Raw genomic sequence first — 21,500 nt, 5'->3', positions numbered from 1 at the left:
GTGATGCTCTAACTTGTGATATTCTTTGATTATGAGCTCAAACACTCCTTTGTCCTAATTTTGCAGTTCTCACACACTCTCTCTCTCTCTCGTTTGAAGCTTGATGTGAGAAAATGGATCATGAAAATCGATTTATCATTACTCGTTAACGATAGATCTAACATATGAGATGTCACGCTTCAATCAGGTAGATCTATCATTTTTCACACACACACACACACAGATCATGAAGTCTATGGGTTTGATTCTTCATCATCTTCATATTTTTTTTTTTTTTTTTTTGCCGATTTGAGATCTGAAGCTTCGTTCACAACAGATCTATCTTTTCCTTTATTTTTTTTTTTTTTTTTTTGTAGATGTAGTGCATCTCTCACTCTCTCCGCCTCATATGTATGTGTATCTATAGGTCTACGAAGAAAACAGTGATTAGTTCTCGTTTTTGTTCAAATTATCAATTTTATTTGAAAGGCAGGGTTGGTCTTCTGTTTTGGTTGTTTTGTTTCTAGATCTGAGCACGACTTCATTACTTTTCTGAGGTTTGTTTTTGTTTTCTTACTCTTGTTTTTTTACATCGATTACCGATTCGAATTTAGACTCATCAAAGTTCTACTTCTCTCGAAGATCACTGCTTGATTTTTTTACTAATTTTAAGTGTTTCAAATTGATCTTATCGTTTCATCGTCTTGTCTGATTCAGATGGCTTCGATGATGATCTCTCTTGCCTCTGCATCTGCCTCAGCTTCAGCAAGATAATCGCAAGGTACCATTAACCTCTGCTCCACAAGTGCTTGCACGGCTGGTACAATCAAACCTCTGCTCCTTCACATCTCACATATACATACATTCATATATCTATATGACTTTTTGTGCTTGCTTTTTAACCATTATTATTGATATTCAATTTAATCATTGGAATAATCTACACGTTGTGTTTTGCTTGAATGTTTAGTATTTGCTTATAATTTCTAGCTTTATATGGCACCCAAAAAAAATATTAGTTTGTCTGATTTAATGTCTAGCAGTAGTGGTTCCTTGTGCGATATATTACTCAGTTTCTTCTTTGTTCAATATTTTATTGACTTCAAGTTTGAATTCTTCTCATGTCATTGCCATAAAGGTCTTTACAGAGGTTTTATTTGATGTACTGCCTTATCCCCATCATCCAACTGAATGATTTTTCTATTATTTTACTGACAACCATGATCAGATTGTGGTATCCTTTCATTCTTTCATATTCTCTATATTCAATTAGGATTTTTTTTTTTGGCAGTTGACTGGTAAGATCCAGTGAAGGATTCAACCATGATCAGATTGCTTAGAAGGTTCAATTTCTCACTTTTCTCTCTTCTGATTTATATATTTATGAAATTTTGCGTACCAATAACCAAGTCAGTGATGAATATGAGCGCAATCCAGTACCCTTATTCCCCGCACGCTTGTTAGCTGGGACCCTGATCCGCATAGACCAATAGATTGAGACAAAGCGGTCTTCTCTGCTCACAAAGCAGAATTCGCTATTGGCAAGATGATATGCTACTCTCTACTCCAAAGGAAGTTCTAATTTTGTGCTTTAATTTGAATTGAGCAGTCTTTGGGTATCAAGGGTAAGATGTTTGCTATGAAACACTATGAGTTTCCTTATTGAATCATGAGATGTGAGATTTGATTTCTTTGGCTGATTAGAGCCGGTTCAGAGTGTTTGATTGTCACTTGCATTGTTATTCAATTTGCATTTCTATGACTTTGATCTGTTTTACCTTGGGAAGATCTCAGAATGGATCTCCTTTTTTCCTTCATTTCAAGTTTTTACTTTTTATTCCATTTGCTGAGCACTCGTGTTGCTTATACACTTGATGGTAGGTGCATCATCTTAGACTCATTCCTTTTCATGTTGTGCATGACATGGCGACATCACACTTTTTGAAGTGTTTGTCAACATTGCTGTTGGACTAAATGAATCTGTATCTGTTTGTTTTGATGAAAAAAGCTCCTAGAAAGTTTTTGCAAACAAATCAACTTTTAAGTTCCCATTTGGTTCTTGGAAAGAATTAGGGGAAGGAAAGGACAGTAAAGAGGCTTAAAAATTGAAATGGTTCATTTTAAATGTTCTCTCTCTCTCTCTCTCTCTCTCTCTCTCTCTCTCTCTTTCTTCATCATCTTTATGTATTAGGATGCTTTATCAGAAGGAAACCATTTAGTGGTAGAGAATATTTCTTTCTTTTAGGAATTCTTTGTTCTCACAGTTTAGGAATATTTCTTTCTTTTACTCAGTAATCTCATTCTCCTTGGCCGCAGCACAGTTTAGGAATATTTCTTTCTTTTAGGAATACCAAAGTCCATGTAAAGACACTGAAATATTAAGTGGAACGGAAAGGGGAAAAAAAAGACTAGATGTTACATTTTCTAGGTTAGTTAAATTTTTGCTCTGTGCTTTTATATTTAAGTCTCTGATACTATCTTATCCGTGGAACTTGTTGCAGATTGTTTTGTACACGGAGTTATATGTAAGTGAAACATTGATTTTGACTTCCTTAGTCACTTGGACCATACTTATTTCCAAAGCATTTTTCTAAAATTTATTTTCTGCGAGTGCAGTCATATTGTGTGGAATTTATTATTTTGGAAGGGGATAATCTCACCAGGCTGTTCCCTGGTACATCCTTGAACTAGACTTGTTTGCAACTTGACTCTATGTTCTTCCAACTGTTTGGCTTTGGGATCTCCGTGTCATATCTTACCTTTCAGGTGTTTCAGAGTATCTTTTATTTCTGTCAAGTGCCTCCACTGTGTTAATATTCTTCTAAATATAATTATATGATATGAATTTTCTAAACATTTGATATTCATCTTGCAGCCGGAGGGGTCATTGCAACATTTGTGATAGTTCTTCGTGTGATTTTTCTTGGTACCGTGGATGGAATCGGACAAGGTTCTGAAAAGCGGTTGCGGTCGTCGTAACGGTGGCGGTGACGCGGTTGCGGTTGCGGGGTGTAAAGGCCGTAGTGTAACGGTTGCGGTAACCGGAACCATGATTTTTTTTATTTTTCGCACAATTTGAAAAAAACTTACCGATACGCATATTTTTTTCCATGATCATATTTATTTGGTTAAAAATAAATATTGATCAATTTTTGTAAATTTTTAAGTATGATCCAATATATTTCATATTTTTAAATCACTATAAACTGAGTTTTTTACATTTTATTTTAATAATTAATGACTTTATATTTTACAAAAAATCAATCACTAACTATTATATATATATATATATATATACATATTTTAACCAAGCCAAATAGATAATGACCACACTTCTTATTATTATTATTATTTTCAAACAATATATAGATATACACACACAAACAAAATGGTTTAGTGATAGCAGCTTAATCTTCCCTCTTCTCTCTCTCTCTCTCTCTCTATATATATCTCTTGCTCCTCCATTTTCTCTCTTTATCTTCCCTCTTCTCTCTATCCTTCTTCCCCCACTTTCAGCTTTTTTTTGTGTGTTTTTTCGAAAGAAATAGTTTGGAATTGTTACATAACGGTGCATAACAGGCTGTTACGGCACCGTTATGACCGCTACGGCAGCCGCTACAGCCTACACACCTGTGAATCTCATTCACACTGCAAAAGCAGCCGTAACGGGTGGCAGTAACCGCCAAAACCGTTACGTAACGGCGTTACATAATGGTTGCGGCCGCTTTTTAAAACCTTGGAATCGGATTTCATCAAACTGGTCCAGTAGTGAGCTGGAGCCGCATTCCTTTCGCCATTGGTGTGTATGGGTTTTGCTATTCTGGGCATTCTGTGTTCCCAAATATTTACCAATTCATGGCTGATAAAAGACAATTTACCAAGGCACTAACAGTATGGTATGATAACTGTTATTCTGATGCAACATGAGCTTTTGACTTGCACCTCTTTTAAATACCTTCCCTTTCTTAATGTGCAGCTTTATTTTATGTGTTATAATATATGGGGGTGTTGCAATCATGGGATTTCTCATGTTTGGTCAAGCCACAATCCCAAATAAATTTGATTATGCCACCGGATAGTATTACCTTCAAAGGTGCATTGTGGACAACAGTAAGTATCAGATTCCACATCCTCCTTGATCTCTTATTATCTCATGTATGAGCACTTGATTTTTTTTTTTTTTCCGTCCTTTCAATCATTGATGTCTAACTCGGCAGTTTTGTTTTTGTTCCTTTAATTTTTTGTTAAAATTTTGTTTTGCAGGTTATCAACCCATTCACTAAATATCCTTTGACTAAATTATTAAGTTATGAAAATAGGATATTAGATGTAATTTGTGACGTTGTCTGCAAAATTATGAAGTAAATATCCATATTTGATTCCTTAACACTGCGCGTATGCCCCGTTGATGAACCCGTTGACCAGAAGTATCAAGGAACTGCTGCCTGTCAGAATCTCTAGTAGTTTCTGGTGTTTCATTCTGCTGAGGACAACACTTGTCATTTCTTCTGTTATTGTTGCATTTCTCGTTCCTTTCTTCGGTACGCGATGTTTTTACCATTCATTTCCATGTCATATCACTGGCATGTATAATCAAATCATCACTTGCAATCTTAATGTTTGATTCTGTACTTGACATGCACTATATATGTCATTTCTTGGCATTATTTAAGAGCGGTTTGCTTATAGGAAGGTTTTCAAAATGCATTCACCTTAAAATGCATTTTGATTTGTAGTTGCAGTATCAGTAGGCATTCACCTCAAAATGCATTTTTTTTTCTCTTCAAGAATTTAGTTATGTTCCTCCTTTAGGACCACATATTGAAAGTAACAAGATATTGGAATTTAAGGATAATGATCTATGTTTTTGTATTTTAGGCACTGAGCCGGAAAAGCCAAAGATTCATGATTTATGTTCATTCGAAAGGCATGATAGTGGACGTCGAGGACGTAATTATAGGGTCTGCAAACGTCAATCAGCGTTCAATGGAGGGCTCCGGAGACACTGAGATTGCAATGGGAGCCTACCAACCTCATCATACTTGGGCAAGAAAACTATCCAATCCACAGAGACAGGTAACCTTTAATGAGATATTTATATTGAATTTTTCACATTTATTTTAGAATCTCTTATTTATGGAAACAAAATGAATCAAAGTTTTTGTGTGCGCTGTCACGCCCTCAAAATAAACCCATTGTATATATATCATTGACATGCATTATTTAAAGAAAACAATTTATTAATTCATTCATCAGAGTATTACCAAATAAAAGCATTACATGTAACATCGAATTAAATGCCCTACGGGCCAACATCTTTCCAAGCCAACACTTGGATACAAAAAAAAATATGAGTTCTAACTCAATACAAGTAAAGCCCTAGGCTTGAATGTTTACATGTCCTAACAAATAGAAACAATTAACTAAAGATAGTCTTCTTCAAATCCAAAAGCCAAATCCTCCCAAGCTAAGTCCTTGGAGGTAGCTTATCACCTGAACCTGAAAATGATGTTCCCATAAAGGGTGAGCCACAGCCCAGTAGAAAAATACTAAACCAAATATAAGCATTGAATAAAGCTATAGCATTCAATAGATGGTTAACCAAGTTAATCAATTATATCATTAAACTGTCTCATGACACTAATGTCTAAGACACATTTTACTTTCCAACATTATCAATATGGCTCAGAACCTGGCCAAACTTACAACAGTGAACTATATATATCATATTCACATTCTTCCAATGTCAACAAACAAATGAGACTCAGACTCAAATCAAAACACTTCATACTTCCAGTTTGATACACATTTTAGTGCTGTATCAATAAAAACACTTCAATATAAATAAGCACACATAAAAGTGATGCTAATGGAGTCCATCCCCTATCTCCTCCCAAACAAAATCCGGTTCAGAGGTCCATCCTCTATCTTCCCCTAAACTGTGGAGTACATCCCCTATCTCCTCCCACACAATATGCAAATGCAATGCTCAATCAATACACGTATTTTCAGTATTAATTCAATAGTCAAAATTAATGACTTAACCAATGTGATTAGTTTCAGTTATTCCTAATCCACATGCAATGTCTACAACAATCACGACTATCCTCCACCGATAGCCCAAAACAGTTATTTCTAGACTGGAAATAAATATCAACAATTCAATAGGTGAGTGATTTAAATTATCCAACTACACCATGTAATCAATGAATTTCTCAATTTTCATGAATTTAACCAAATTCCCCAATTTCCTTAAATTAATTATACAAATTAATTTATTAATACAACTAGGGTTTTTCCCAAAATTATCCAAGTAACCCCAACATATCAAAATACCAAAACTTAGAACAAAACTTATAAAATGGAGTAGGAAATTCCAATGTGCTCCAAATCACCAAACGTTCAGATTAAATGGAAGCCCTCGACTCACTCTATCTTTTTAATAAAGCAACTAGGGTAGAAACACACTCTAAATAGATCAAACCTAAGAGGGAAGGTGAGTAGAGGGAGAGAAAAGTCGGACCTAGGGTTTTGGAATAAAAAAGAATGTAAAAAAAAACGTTTTAAAAACCGCTGCTGCGTATTAAAACCCGTCAGGCTCGCTCGAGCGAAGACTTGGTCGCTCGAGCGACCAGACACACGAAAACCACGCTCGAGCAAAGAAAAGCTCGCTCGAGCAAAAAATGCAATGCTTCAGGTCTGCAACCCAACAGCACGCTCGAGCGACAGAATGCTCGCTCGAGCGAGGAACCCGAAAACATACACCTCGCTTGCTCGAGCGAAGCAAAGCTGGATCGAGCCAAAAGACACAAAATACAACCCTGGCTCGACCGACCAATCCCTGGCTCGAGCGACCAACCCAAAAACTGGACAGCAACACTTGGTTTAAGAACCCAACCAACCTGAAACAAACCTGCCCAACACATCCTATAACTCCAAATGAGAAAATAAAGGACGACAGCAACAATTATACAATGACAGAATAAACGGAACCTAAGTCCGGATACAATAATCAAATGGGAAAAGACCGGGGTCGCTATAACCTCCCCCCCTTAAAAGAATTTCGTCCCCAAAATTAAGCATAAGTTTTTTTTTTTTTTTATAATATGACAACCCAATAGTACACAACTTGACCCAATACTGGTCATTTCATCTTTTTGTCAAGAGGCATCTCACAATATATATAAAACAACATATATTTCAACCTGCATCACTATTATGCATTATTCCTTTTAATGTTAGCAATTCCCATGTCATATTCAATTGCATGATATATACAACACATTCAACAATGTAATCAACATATGCAATGTTACACTAAACTTCTATAATGAAGCAAGTTTCAAGATACACCCATTTACCAAAACATACTCAATGTTTTACAACTTAAGACATATGTAAAGCTCTTAAGTTCAACAATATTACAAAATCTAAATACAAGATTACAAATCGATAAACATGTCCGGGTATTTTTCGCGGACTTCCAACTCACGTTTCCAAGTGACTTCCTCCACTCCGTGATGTTTCCACAAAACTTTGACCAAAGGGATGGTTTTGCCTCGCAAAACTTGATCCCGCCTATCCAAGGCTCGAATCGGTCTCTCCTCATACGAGACATCCTCATCAACCATTAAATCGGTCCAATCCAACACATGTGATGGATCCGGCTCATACTTCCGAAGCATACTCACATGAAACACGTCATGTACTCCGGACAACTGCGGTGGCAAAGCTAAACGATAGGCAGCCTCGCCAATCCTCTCAAGGATCTCAAAAGGACCAATGAACCGAGGGGACAACTTCCCGCTCTTCCCAAACCTCATCAATCCCCGTCTAGGTGATATCTTCAGAAAGACATGGTCTCCCATGTCAAACACCAAAGGTCTCCTCCTACGGTCGGCATAAGATTTCTGACGACTCTGTGCTGTAACAAGCCTCTTACGGATCAGCTCAACTTTCTCCGTCGTTTCCCTCACCAACTCCGGGCCCAACAGAGGTGCATCACCCACCTCGGCCCAACAAACGGGAGATCTACACGGTCAGCCATACAAGGCCTCAAACGGTGCCATACCAATACTAGACTGGAAACTGTTGTTGTAGGCAAACTCCACCAACGGCAAGTGCCTCTCCCACGACCCACTAAAGTCTAGAACACAACTCCGAAGCATATCCTCAAGGATCTGAATAGTACGCTCGGACTGCCCGTCAGTCTGAGGATGATAAGCCGTGCTAAAGGTCAACTTAGTGCCTAAGGCACTCTGCAAACTCTGCCACAACCTGGCAGTGAAACGAGGATCTCTATCTGAGACGATCGTCACTGGAACCCCGTGCAAACTCACTATGTCCCGAATGTACAAGTCGGCAAGATGATCTACCGAATCTCTAACGCGCATAGATATGAAGTGTGCCGACTTAGTCAACCGGTCTACAACCACCCAAATAGCATCACTACCCCGCTGAGTCCTCGGAAGACCCACAACGAAGTCCATAGTGACGTGTTCCCACTTCCACTCGGCAATAGGCAAGGGTTGCAACAAACCCGCTGGCCTCTGATGTTCGGTCTTTACTTGCTGACAAATAAGGCACTTAGATACGAAAGCTGCCACATCTCTCTTCATACCCCGCCACCAGAACTGGCGACCCAAATCCCGATACATCTTAGTGCCTCCCGGATGCATCGCAAGGCGTGAATGATGAAACTCTTGGAGTACCTCCTGTCGGCAAGACTCCGGCACAAACAGACGGTCTCGGTATCTCACACTCAGGTCGGAATACACCGTCAAACCCTTCTCAACCTTCCCACCGGAAATCTTCTCTCGGAGAGATTCTACCTCAAGATCACCCCTCTGAGCCTCTAATACTCGAGTCACAAGTGTAGGCTGTGCAACAACAGAAAACAAGACCGCAGCCTCAACGGATTCGCCCAGAAGTAAATCAAACTCCCCAAGTGCACCCAACATCTCCCATTCTCGGATGGCTATACTAGCTATGTCACTAACAGGTTTCCTGCTAAGGGCATCGGCCACCACATTGGCCTTTCCCGGGTGATAATGCAACTCAAAGTCATAATCCTCTATGAACTCCATCCACCTCCTCTGCCTCAAGTTCAAGTCTTTCTGTGTAAACAAATATTTCAGACTCTTATGATCCGAGAATACCTCAAATCTCTCACCATAAAGATAATGTCTCCAAATCTTCAAGGCAAATATCACAGCTGCTAACTCTAGATCATGCGTAGGGTAATTCTGCTCGTGAGTTTTCAACTGACGTGAGCCATAGGTAATCACTTTCCCTCCTGCATCAACACACAACCCAGACCCTCTCGTGAGGCGTCACAATAGACTGCATAACCCAACCCTCTCTCTGGAATAATCAATACTGGTGCGGTGGTCAGTCTAACTTTCAACTCCTGGAATGACTTTTCACAAGTCTCACTCCATACAAATTTGACTCCCTTCCGAGTCAATCTAGTTAAAGGCGAAGCTAATCTGGAGAAATCTTTCACAAACCGGCGATAATACCCAGCTAACCCCAGAAAACTGCGGATCTCAAACACACTCTTAGGCTGTGCCCAATCTTGCACTGCCTCAGTCTTGGATGTATCAACAGACACTCCTTCCCCAGAAACTACATGGCCTAAGAACTTGACCTCTTCTAGCCAAAACTCACACTTCCCAAACTTAGCATAAAGCTTATGGGCTCTAAGTAACTCAAGCACCACTCTCAAGTGTTCCTTGTGCTTCTCCTCAGAAGGTGAATAGATAAGGATGTCGTCCACGAAGACGACTACAAAACGATCTAAAAATTCCCAGAAAATTCGGTTCATCAAATCCATAAATACTGCTGGTGCATTGGTGAGCCCAAATGGCATCACCAGAAACTCATAGTGGCCATACCGCGTACGGAATGCCGTCTTCGGAATATCCTCCTCCCTGACTCTCAACTGATGATAACCCGATCTCAAGTCTATCTTCGAGAAACAACGGGAACCCTTCAGCTGATCGAACAGATCATCTATACGAGGCATAGGGTACTTATTCTTAACTGTAGCCCGATTCAATTTCCGGTAATCTATACAAAGTCTCAAAGCACCACCTTTCTTTTTAACAAAGAGGGCCGGTGCTCCCCACGGCGAAACACTAGGACGTATAAAACCCTTGTCTAGTAACTCCTGGAGCTGAATCTTCAACTCAACTAACTCGGTTGGAGCAAAATGATAAGGTGCCATAGAAATCGGCGCCGTGCCGGGCACTAGGTCAATAGAGAACTCAATCTCCCGATGCGGTGGCAAACTAACAAGATCCTCGGGAAAGACGTCCGAGTAGTCACAAACCACCCGTGGCAACACAGTCTGGGTCTCATCACACTCACTACTCAAAAAGCTAGCAAGTAGACCACTAAGCTCACTCCGCCCTGGCGAATCATACCCCGGTGGCAAAACACAACCAACCCGATCCCCCAGAAAATGGAAACACTCCCCGCTCACTGTACAACAAGTGACCCTCTGGCGGTAGCAACCAATAACTGCCCGGTATGACGATAACCAGTCCATACCCAAAATAACATTGAAGCCCTTCATGGGCATAACTACAAAAGGAAATGGAAGTCTATGATAGTCGACCTCTATATCACAACCCCTAACACCTTGTTTCAAGATCAATTCACCTCCAAGAGGTGACACTACACAAATAGGAGATGCTAACTGTGCTAACTCCAACTCCAAAACAGATGCAAATGCAGCAGACACAAAGGAATGGGATGCACCCGTATCAATCAAAACACTAGCAACTGAGTTGCAAAACAAGAAGGTACCTCTCACAACTGATGGTGCCGGCACAAGATCCTGCGTGGTAACAGCGTACACGCGCCCAGACGACCTCTGATCAACCTGCTCACCCCTAGGAGCATAAGATTGCTGCACCAACTGGGACGATGAAGCCCCCTGATTGGCCCTCGAGGCCTGACCTGACTGAGCTGGCTGCTGACCCTGAATCTGCCTCAAACCAGATGCACCAGGTGTGCCACCCAACTGCGGGCAATACCTCTTCATATGCCCTAGCTGACCACACTGATAACACGAGAGTGGCTGGCCTCTACCCTGACTCTGGCTCAGAGATCGAGCCGAAGATGATGCTGCTCTCTGCACTCCTCCCCTCTGAGGAAAAACTGGAGACTTGTGGCCCAGCTGGCCACACTTGAAACAGGTAATGTCTCCCTGACTGCCTTTCCCCGAACTAGCACTCGGCACAGGAAAAGTCGATCTAGAAAAGCTACCCTGAGACTGCTGAGGATTAAAACCCTTCTGTCTCCTACCATCACTCTGACCATCCTGACTCCTCTTGGAGCCCTTCTGTCCTTCCTCCTCTTCCTGCATCATGATTTCCATGTGGGCTGCAGCATCAACCATACGCCCATAATCCCGAATCATAGTTCCCCCAACTCTCAGCTTGAGGCCACGCCTCAACTCCTTCTCAAACTCGATACAACGGCGTTCCTCAGACGCCACCAACTCAGGTGCAAACCTGGACAAGCTAGTAAATGCAACCTCAAACTCGGCCACTGAAGAACTCGACTGCTTAAGCTGGCAGAACTGGTCTCTCAGCTTCTCCCTAACTGCTGGAGATAAGAACCTCTCCTGGAAAGCATTCACAAAAGCCTCCCATGTACCTCCTATACGACCCTTAGTGAACTTCCACCACTGACCCGCATCCCCCTTCAACTGGAAAGATGCCAAGGTCACTTTCAACCCCTCGTCTTCGATGCCAAGCATCTCAAACGTCTTCGTTATCTGTTCGAGCCATTCATCTGCCTTAAGCGGCTCTTTAGGATCACCCACAAATTCATCCAGATTAGACCGAAAGAACTCCCTCTTCAGAAAGGAAGGTCCTGCATCCGGAACAACAACCCGAGCTTGATTCTCAGCTCTGAGAATGCCTACTGACTCCCTGAATGCCCCTGCTATCTCTCGGGCTAGAGCGCCCATAGCCTGCTGGCCTACTGGCTCGGCCACATTGGCTTGGCCAATTCCCTCCTGAACTGCCGGAATCTCCTCTGGCACAGGCACTTCCTGCCTACCCGGCCTACCACGCCTACCGCGTCCTCGTCCTCGTCCTGGCATCCTAATAAAGGAAACAAAGACATTAGCACATTAATAAATGTGCCGAAGCTAAACACTCGCGTCCTAATGCATTGGACAACAATAATTTATTCCACGTAAGTACATAATCACATAAGCACCTACGAATTTCATTCCTGGATGATGATGGTCCCGAAGCGTTAGTATAGTTCCGGTTGGAAGCAGCATTGATCAAGTGCATTTCCAACAAGACTACTAGAAACTCAAGGGTCCAATCAACATCCTAGGAACTACATTCCATACCCACATAGTCACATAAACATGTTATCATGTAAGCATATAACATTACACTAAGTCTCTATCAAACGAGACGAACCCATTGTGATACTAATCACTTCTCACGTACCCAAAGTATTCAAACCCGGTACGCTCTGATACCAAGTTGTCACGCCCTCAAAATAAACCCATTGTATATATATCATTGACATGCATTATTTAAAGAAAACAATTTATTAATTCATTCATCAGAGTATTACCAAATAAAAGCATTACATGTAACATCGAATTAAATGCCCTACGGGCCAACATCTTTCCAAGCCAACACTTGGATACAAAAAAAAAATATGAGTTCTAACTCAATACAAGTAATGCCCTAGGCTCGAATGTTTACATGTCCTAACAAATAGAAACAATTAACTAAAGATAGTCTTCTTCAAATCCAAAAGCCAAATCCTCCCAAGCTAAGTCCTTGGAGGTAGCTTATCACCTGAACCTGAAAATGATGTTCCCATAAAGGGTGAGCCACAGCCCAGTAGAAAAATACTAAACCAAATATAAGCATTGAATAAAGCTATAGCATTCAATAGATGGTTAACCAAGTTAATCAATTATATCATTAAACTGTCTCATGACACTAATGTCTAAGACACATTTTACTTTCCAACATTATCAATATGGCTCAGAACCTGGCCAAACTTACAACAGTGAACTATATATATCATATTCACATTCTTCCAATGTCAACAAACAAATGAGACTCAGACTCAAATCAAAACACTTCATACTTCCAGTTTGATACACATTTTAGTGCTGTATCAATAAAAACACTTCAATATAAATAAGCACACATAAAAGTGATGCTAATGGAGTCCATCCCCTATCTCTTCCCAAACAAAATCCGGTTTAGAGGTCCATCCTCTATCTTCCCCTAAACCGTGGAGTACATCCCCTATCTCCTCCCACACAATATGCAAATGCAATGCTCAATCAATACACGTATTTTCAGTATTAATTCAATAGTCAAAATTAATGACTTAACCAATGTGATTAGTTTCAGTTATTCCTAATCCACATGCAATGTCTACAACAATCACGACTATCCTTCACCGATAGCCCAAAACAGTTATTTCTAGACTGGAAATAAATATCAACAATTCAATAGGTGAGTGATTTAAATTATCCAACTACACCATGTAATCAATGAATTTCTCAATTTTCATGAATTTAACCAAATTCCCCAATTTCCTTAAATTAATTATACAAATTAATTTACTAATACAACTAGGGTTTTTCCCAAAATTATCCAAGTAACCCCAACATATCAAAATACCAAAACTTAGAACAAAACTTATAAAATGGAGTAGGAAATCCCTACCTCGAAGAAAATAACCCGAATGGAGAAGACAGAGATGCGGACCCAAATTCCAATGTGCTCCAAATCACCAAACGTTCAGATTAAATGGAAGCCCTCGACTCACTCTATTTTTTTAATAAAGCAACTAGGGTAGAAACACACTCTAAATAGATCAAACCTAAGAGGGAAGGTGAGTAGAGGGAGAGAAAAGTCGGACCTAGGGTTTTGGAATAAAAAAGAATGTAAAAAAAAACGTTTTAAAAACCGCTGCTGCGTATTAAAACCCGTCAGGCTCGCTCGAGCGAAGACTTGGTCGCTCGATCGACCAGACACACGAAAACCACGCTCGAGCAAAGAAAAGCTCGCTCGAGCAAAAACTGCAATGCTTCAGGTCTGCAACCCAGCAGCACGCTCGAGCGACAGAATGCTCGCTCGAGCGAGGAACCCGAAAACATACACCTCGCTCGCTCGAGCGAAGCAAAGCTGGATCGAGCCAGAAGACACAAAATACAACCCTGGCTCGAGCGACCAATCCCTGGCTCGAGCGACCAACCCAAAAACTGGACAGCAACACTTGCTTTAAGAACCCAACGAACCTGAAACAAACCTGCCCAATGCATCCTATAACTCCAAATGAGAAAATAAAGGACGACAACAACAATTATACAATGACAGAATAAACAGAACCTAAGTCCGGATACAATAATCAAATGGGAAAAGACCGGGGTCGCTATATGCGCACTAGTGGAATAAATTCTAAAAGGAAGCTATTAATATTAAAAATAATATAGGCTTTCTTTTTTTATAAATATTTTGCCTATAGAAGTCAAATTATGAAATTATGAAGGTGTTTATAATTCTGCATATTAATGTTTATAATGAATGCTATTGATCTAAAAATATTTTTGTGAGTATACATTGAAGTGATATTTCCTATAAAAAAAAAAAAACTCAACTTTTTGTAATTTCCCTACTCTGTCTCCATCCATAATTCTTATGAACTTTTTTTATTCATAGGTAAATTGATAATTTTACATGAAAATATAAAAATTGAAAAAATTACCAAACATTGCCCGAGTCAAAAAGTTAACAATGTATCAAATAAATTAGGTTTTTTAGTATTAAATTTTTATAAGTTGATTTTGAGTCAATAAATTATGTTTTAGCTAAAATTCCAATAAAAACTATATTTTAGCAAACTGACAGGTTACTTCATTACACCTCTATTTGGTTTAGTTTTAGAAATTATGTTTTGAAAAATATTAAAATTTTAAAAATTAGGTTGGTAAAAAAATAAAAATATATATTATTTTCATCTGATTTTTTTTATTTTTGGGTAAGAAATAATTTTTAATTTTTTTTAATTTTATTTTTGATATTTATTTATATTAAATTTAGGAAAATTTACCCATAAATCATATTTTCTGAAAAGTTGAACCATTTAGTCCTAAAAGTTTTCTTATGCACCATTTAGTCCCATTTATACATCATCATCAAAACAACATCAAACATCACAACATCATTATCAAAACAACATCAAACATCAATTAAACTCACATTCATCGCCTGAAAACTCACATTCATCGCCTTCCTCCTATTCACTGTGTTCCCCATCGTAACACTATCCAGAGGCATCATCACGTAAACCAGCACCCCCTTCCCCTTAACCTTCGCACCCCCTTCCTTGTACTCCCTCACCACCACCACCTCCTCAGCCGGCGCCGCCTCCATCAGCGCCTGGCACGCCACCAATAAGTCCGGCCGCATTAGTCCCATCCTGGGGCTCAGCGGCGGCGACGGCGATATCCTATCAATCTCCCCCGCCCTTGCCGCCACGCCCCGGTGGCTCCTCGCCGGCGACCTCCACACCGCCGATGCGTTTACAGTCGTTGACTTCGGATCGCCGAAAACGGTCCCTGAATCCGCTACTATCGGCGTCCCCGACAGAGCTCCTATCTGCTGTGGCGAACTCATCGCCATGATCCCTACAATCAATAAAATTAAACAGAAAATAGAGAGGTTTTTTTGTGAATTGGAGTGGAAGTTTTGATATTAGAATGAGAGGAATCGTCAGCGGCATCAACAGAAATTGAGCACGAAATCTCTCTCCTCTGATTCCGACTCCCTTCTCTACACCTACACCGCCTACCACGGCTTCGTTGCCTCTCTCGACCCCGATCTACTCCGCCACTCCGATTCAGTCCTCGGAGTCCACAAAGACACCGTCTACACCATCCACACCACTCGAACCCCTGAGTTTCTCTATCTCGACACCCAGATGGGTTTGTGGGATGGTCACACTCCACAAGATATGATGTTTCAAATACCCACAAACATCAATGATTGTGATGTTAGATTAATTAATTTGATGTTTGAATCTGATGTTTAAATGAATCTGATGTTTTGATGATTTTTTTTAAATGAATCTGATGTTTGAAACACCCACAAACATCAAAAACATCGGATGTTTGATGTTTGATAATGTTTTGTTAATGTTTGATGTTGTTGAGGATGTTTTGTTGATGTTTGATGTTGTTGTTTTTTGTTGATGTTTTTTAGTGATGTTGATGATGTAGTTGACGATGATGATGTAGTTGACCATGTTTGTGTGATGTTTGATGTTGTTTTGATGATGATGTTGTGATGTTTGATGTTATTTTGATGATGATGATGTTGTTTTGATGATGATGATGTTTGATGTATATGACTCTATGGTCAATTTCCCTATAATGGAACCTTTTAGTCTATAAGAAAACTTTTAGGACTAAACAGTGTATAAGTTGTTAATTTGGAATTTATTGGTGCATCACCCTTAAATTAATTTTTAATATTTAAAAATAATAATTAAAAACTCAACCAAATGGAGCCTAAGCCAAGGAGCGACAAATCTTCTAGAAGCAAATAATCTCTTTGTTGTGTCATGTCAGCGGCGCACAAACAAACAGTGCCTGGTTTTGGAGAAGTTATTAGTCGGTTTCATCCCATGCGTGCAAGGCACGCGTGGGTTTTTGTCCAAAAGGCCAACGGTTGTTAACTATTGGACTATATCGAGCCAAAAACCAAACTGTAGGGGCAAAATTGATGCAATTAGAAGTACAGGGACCACAATGAAATCACGGGTAAACTATAGGGGGGCCGTTGCTGTAATTTGCCCTAAATCCAAATATTATTTGGGCCAAAAGAAATGGGGCATTACAAATGATATTAAAATCGACCCATGCAAATGGTCACAGTGATATGGATGTGAGGGAATTTTTTTTTTTATAGATAGTTTGAATTGATCCATAAATTTATAAAATAACGCCTATCACTATTCAATATTTATCATGAAGCTTAGGTGTTAGTAAAAATATTATGAATAAATATTTAAATAAGGCCATTATTTTTTGTTGCTCAATCAATATTGGGCATTTTGGTTAATTGGTTGCAATTATGTAAATTAGAATATAGTTTGAAATAAAATTTGATTTCTTTCAAATTGAAAAGAATATGATTTTTTACGGTGTACTATTGATTAGAATGTGGTTCATGTTCAACAAGAATACTTTTAGGGCATATTTGATTGACAGGATTAGAGCATAGGATTGAGATTATTAATCCGTGGGCCCAATAATCCTGTGTGTGTTTTGAAATTTTGTTTCCATTTAAATCATCGAACCACTCCAAACCAGACCATTTAAACACGGTTCGGCTTGGTTTGGAACCACGGTTTCACATAATTTGTTCACAAGAAAAATCATACAACATTTTCAAAAGCATTCAACCTATCAAAATCGTGCATTAAAACACAAAATCGTGCATTAAAAAAAAATCATGCATTAAAAAACAAAATCGTGCATTAAAAAAAAATCATGCATTAAAAAAAAATCTGCATTAAAAAACAAAATCGTGCATTAAAAAAAATCATTCATGCATTAAAAAAAAAATCATGCATTAAAAAAGAAAATCGTGCATTAAAACACAAAATCATGCATTAAAAAACAAAATCGTGCATTAAAAAAAAATCATGCATTAAAAAAAAATCGTGAATTAAAAAAAAATCATTCATGCATTAAAAAAAAAAATCATGCTTTAAAAAAGAAAATCATGCATTAAAAAACAAAATCGTGCATTAAAAAAAAAATCATGCATTAAAAAAAAATCGTGAATTAAAAAAAAAAATCATTCATGCATTAAAAAAAAAATCATGCATTAAAAAAGAAAATCGTGCATTAAAACACAAAATCATGCATTAAAAAACAAAATCGTGCATTAAAAAAAAATCATGCATTAAAAAAAAATCGTGAATTAAAAAAAATCATTCATGCATTAAAAAAAAAATCATGCATTAAAAAAGAAAATCGTGCATTAAAACACAAAATCATGCATTAAAAAACAAAATCGTGCATTAAAAAAAAAATCATGCATTAAAAAAAAAATCGTGAGTTAAAAAAAAATCATTCATGCATTAAAAAGAAAAAACCATGCATTAAAAATGAAAATCGTGCATTAAAACACAAAATCATGCATTAAAAAACAAAATCGTGCATTAAAAAAAAATCATGCATTAAAAAAAAAATCATGCATTAAAAAAGAAAATCGTGCATTAAAAAAAAAATCATGCATTAAAAAAAAAGAAGATAGTTTCTTTAGATCATTATAAATTGGAGTGGACCATCCATTCTTATGTTCTCCCTCTCCAACCTTCATTTTCTCTCTATCCTCCACCTATTCCTTCTCTGTATTATAGATATAGAAAATGTTTTCCAAAGTCTTTCCTATGTTTTTCATAGTGCTTCACTTCACTTGCGAGGTTTTCAAGGAAGTGAAGTCCAAAGTATTTAACCTGTTTTTCAAAGTGTGGCACTTCACCTGCAAAGTTTTTGAGAAAATGAAGGCCACAGTGTTTCACATAGTTTTCATAGTGTTATGCTTCACCAACAAAGTTTTCAGGAAATTGAAGTTCATAGTGTTTAAGTTTTTTAAGGAACAACAATTAGATTTTTACTGTGCTGCCTTCAATGTCCTGCTAGAATTTGCAAGTGCCACAATTGAATAAGTTGGAAATGAAAAAAATATAATATACTCTTACGTGGGGCTTGGTTTTGCGGTGGTTGCATTTGTTTTTGCAATTGTAGAAGTTGTATGGTTGAAGAAAAACAAAAAACCTATTGCATTTCTAGAAGTTTTTGGTCTTATTTCTACTTTAGGCCAACTTATGGCATCTATTTTGGAAATAATACTTATTCTATACAAAAAAGAGTGGAGGCTTAAGTTTTCCATCTTCTCAGCTATGTTTGCCATGTCTACACTTGCTTTTAAGGTTTTCTCAAAAATTACTGTTTCGTATTTTATAAATTGTGATTATTATGGTAAAATGCGGATGATGGAGGTGGAACTGAAGAATATGAAGTCAAGGGAGAAGGTATTTCGTTGGCATGTCTGTGCTTTTCATGACCATCCCAACCACTGGAATTCCTATTGGCTTGATAGTGCTGCCGATGATGATCCGAAGCTTTTTAACGGTGCTGGTGCTGCTCATACTGTCGAGCCAATAGATCAAATTGGGTTTGTCTTCCTTTTCTTTTTTTATCTTGTTCTTTGATTTGTAGGTTACGTTTATGTGTTTTAATTGGGTTTTGAGTAAAATTTCATGTGAAATTTTGAGGTGGTGTTACCCTATTTCCTTGAATATAGATGTTGTTTAGTTTGGTGGGGAGTGTGTAATAGAGAGTTACACAATTGTTATCTCTAGTTGAAGAGACTGTCCTGATTGGTGAGTTTTACTTTCAATGATCAATGTTAGTTTTTGATGTGTCCTTGATATTAGAGAAGGAATATGTAGAGCACACCTACCTATTCGAACTTTTTATTGTGTTCCTGGTTAACAGAACTTTATGCTGGACTGATTAGAAATTTTTTCAGAGTGATCTAATAGCTTCGTAAACCTCAATTTCTAACTAGGATAATTTATAAAACTGTAGCACATACATATACAACCATTACTGTTAGTAAATTGTTCAACTTGAAAATAGAATTAGGGCGGAGCTGTGGAGGGGCCGGGATAATTTAAAAATTATTTATTACCTTCTACATTTTGTAAGTAGTTATAACATGTGTATGGGATGATTTGTAAAGGATAGCAAATATGGAGATCATTAAAATGCAGAAAAACAATATGGACTAACAATTATACACCTTATAGATAGTCAAACATTAAAATGGACTAACAATTATATTTGTGGATCATTTTTATTTTTCTTTCTTTAAGAAGCAGAAGGACATTTTTTTTTTGTTGCCATTCATACAAATTATTAATATAAAGTGAAAGAGTTTGGGAATGAAATGAAAAGGGGAGAAACATGGAAGGACGTGTTTTTGTTGGTATTCATACAAATTATAAATATAAAGTGAAAAAAAGAGTTTGGGAATGGGAATGAAAGTGGGGGAGAAACATGGATAGTTCTGCATAAACTCTACATGTTCTCATGGACCCACCTTGAAGAATATATATGACCCTTGGTGGGAACTCTAATGGGAGGTTCAACCTGACAAAAGGTTATATTGAATATTGAATATGGTTCTCTTTGGAAGTTTGCATTTGTTGTTTCAGGCTTTGCTAATAAGTTAATATTTCTATTGTGTATTATATGGTTATATAAGATTGGGGGTTTAGTTTTCTTGTGATTATAACATTCAAGTGATCTACATTGAAGATCCCAAACAATGTGGGAATAAGCATGGAGTGTATATTAGTTTTATAATATATTTATATATATATATATATATATTGTGAGACCACAACAGTGATGGCTTTGGAAATCTATAGATTTTGGTAGAAATTGTTTGATGATGATTTGTTCTGCTTTCCAATACCCAAAATCTATTCAATCTCTGTTTTTTTTTTCTTTTCCGCAACAGTGGTAGCATCTGTGCTTGGTTGTTATTTTGCACATGATTAGTAGAAGTCACCCTGCATCCTCAATGAAAATCCTAGGTTTTGTAGTCATCTGATTTGCCATATGGGTCTTTCTTGTTCTTATTTATCACTGTTGACTTGATAATATCATTTGGAACATATGTGGAGAAATTGAAAGTTCCAATGGGTTTAGATCCTGTTACTGCATTTTTATGATGGTTTTAAGATCTTGTTACTGCATTTCACTTAGGTTCGCTTTGGATTTGTTAGTCATTCCATAGGCATCATAATATGTGCAGGTTTTAACTCATTTGCTATGTGCAGGTTTTAACTCATTTGCTGAGAATGGATAGATGAGCATCATAATATGTGCTGATTTAATATTGGTTTTGAGCTTATTCCAAGCAGATCTAATTGAGCATTTGTGGTATCAACATGGAGATTTATAAAAACTTTGTGTATTAGATATAGTTTATTTATTTTGAAGTTTATTTCCGACTTTGCTATTTGTGATTTTCCCCCTTCCTGAGTTTGTTTCTTGATCTTTGTAAGGTTTTTGCTTAGTTAATTTGTGTTTTTTCAGTTCTTAAATTGATAAATTATCAATGAATTTCCTTTATGTTACATATATATATATATATATATATATGTATGTATGTATGTATGTATTTTCTCCTGCTCCATATCATTCCACAAATTTTGTATGCTTGTAACATCCTGTCAATTTATTTGATTGCTAAAGATGTGAACAAATTCCCTAATATTTAATATATATGTTTTGCATTGTTTTAAAAAAAAAAATATTTGTGAAAAAAAATATATTTGTTAAACATATATATTTTTAAAACATGTTAAAGAAATATTATTGCAAATTCACATTGGTAAAATATCATCAGTTAGTATTTTTTGTTTTA

General features: G+C 37.6%; 1 pseudogene across 1 annotated transcript; it reads left to right on the top strand.

Annotated features, from left to right (window-relative positions):
* The first annotated feature begins 169 nt into the window (after window positions 1-169).
* Window positions 170-21,085, top strand: LOC114258459 (amino acid transporter AVT1A-like; annotated as a pseudogene). The gene is made up of 10 exons (XR_014347829.1): window positions 170-187; window positions 2,325-2,504; window positions 2,596-2,745; window positions 2,855-2,925; window positions 3,727-3,875; window positions 3,956-4,089; window positions 4,243-4,271; window positions 4,384-4,520; window positions 4,858-5,055; window positions 20,911-21,085. The product of XR_014347829.1 is annotated as an amino acid transporter AVT1A-like (transcript).
* Window positions 21,086-21,500: the final 415 nt, after the last annotated feature.

Source organism: Camellia sinensis, chromosome 13 (genome assembly GCF_055761805.1).
Source record: "Camellia sinensis isolate YWXY chromosome 13, ASM5576180v1, whole genome shotgun sequence".
Taxonomy (NCBI): Eukaryota; Viridiplantae; Streptophyta; class Magnoliopsida; order Ericales; family Theaceae; genus Camellia; species Camellia sinensis.
This window is presented reverse-complemented; position numbering and strand designations above follow the sequence as displayed.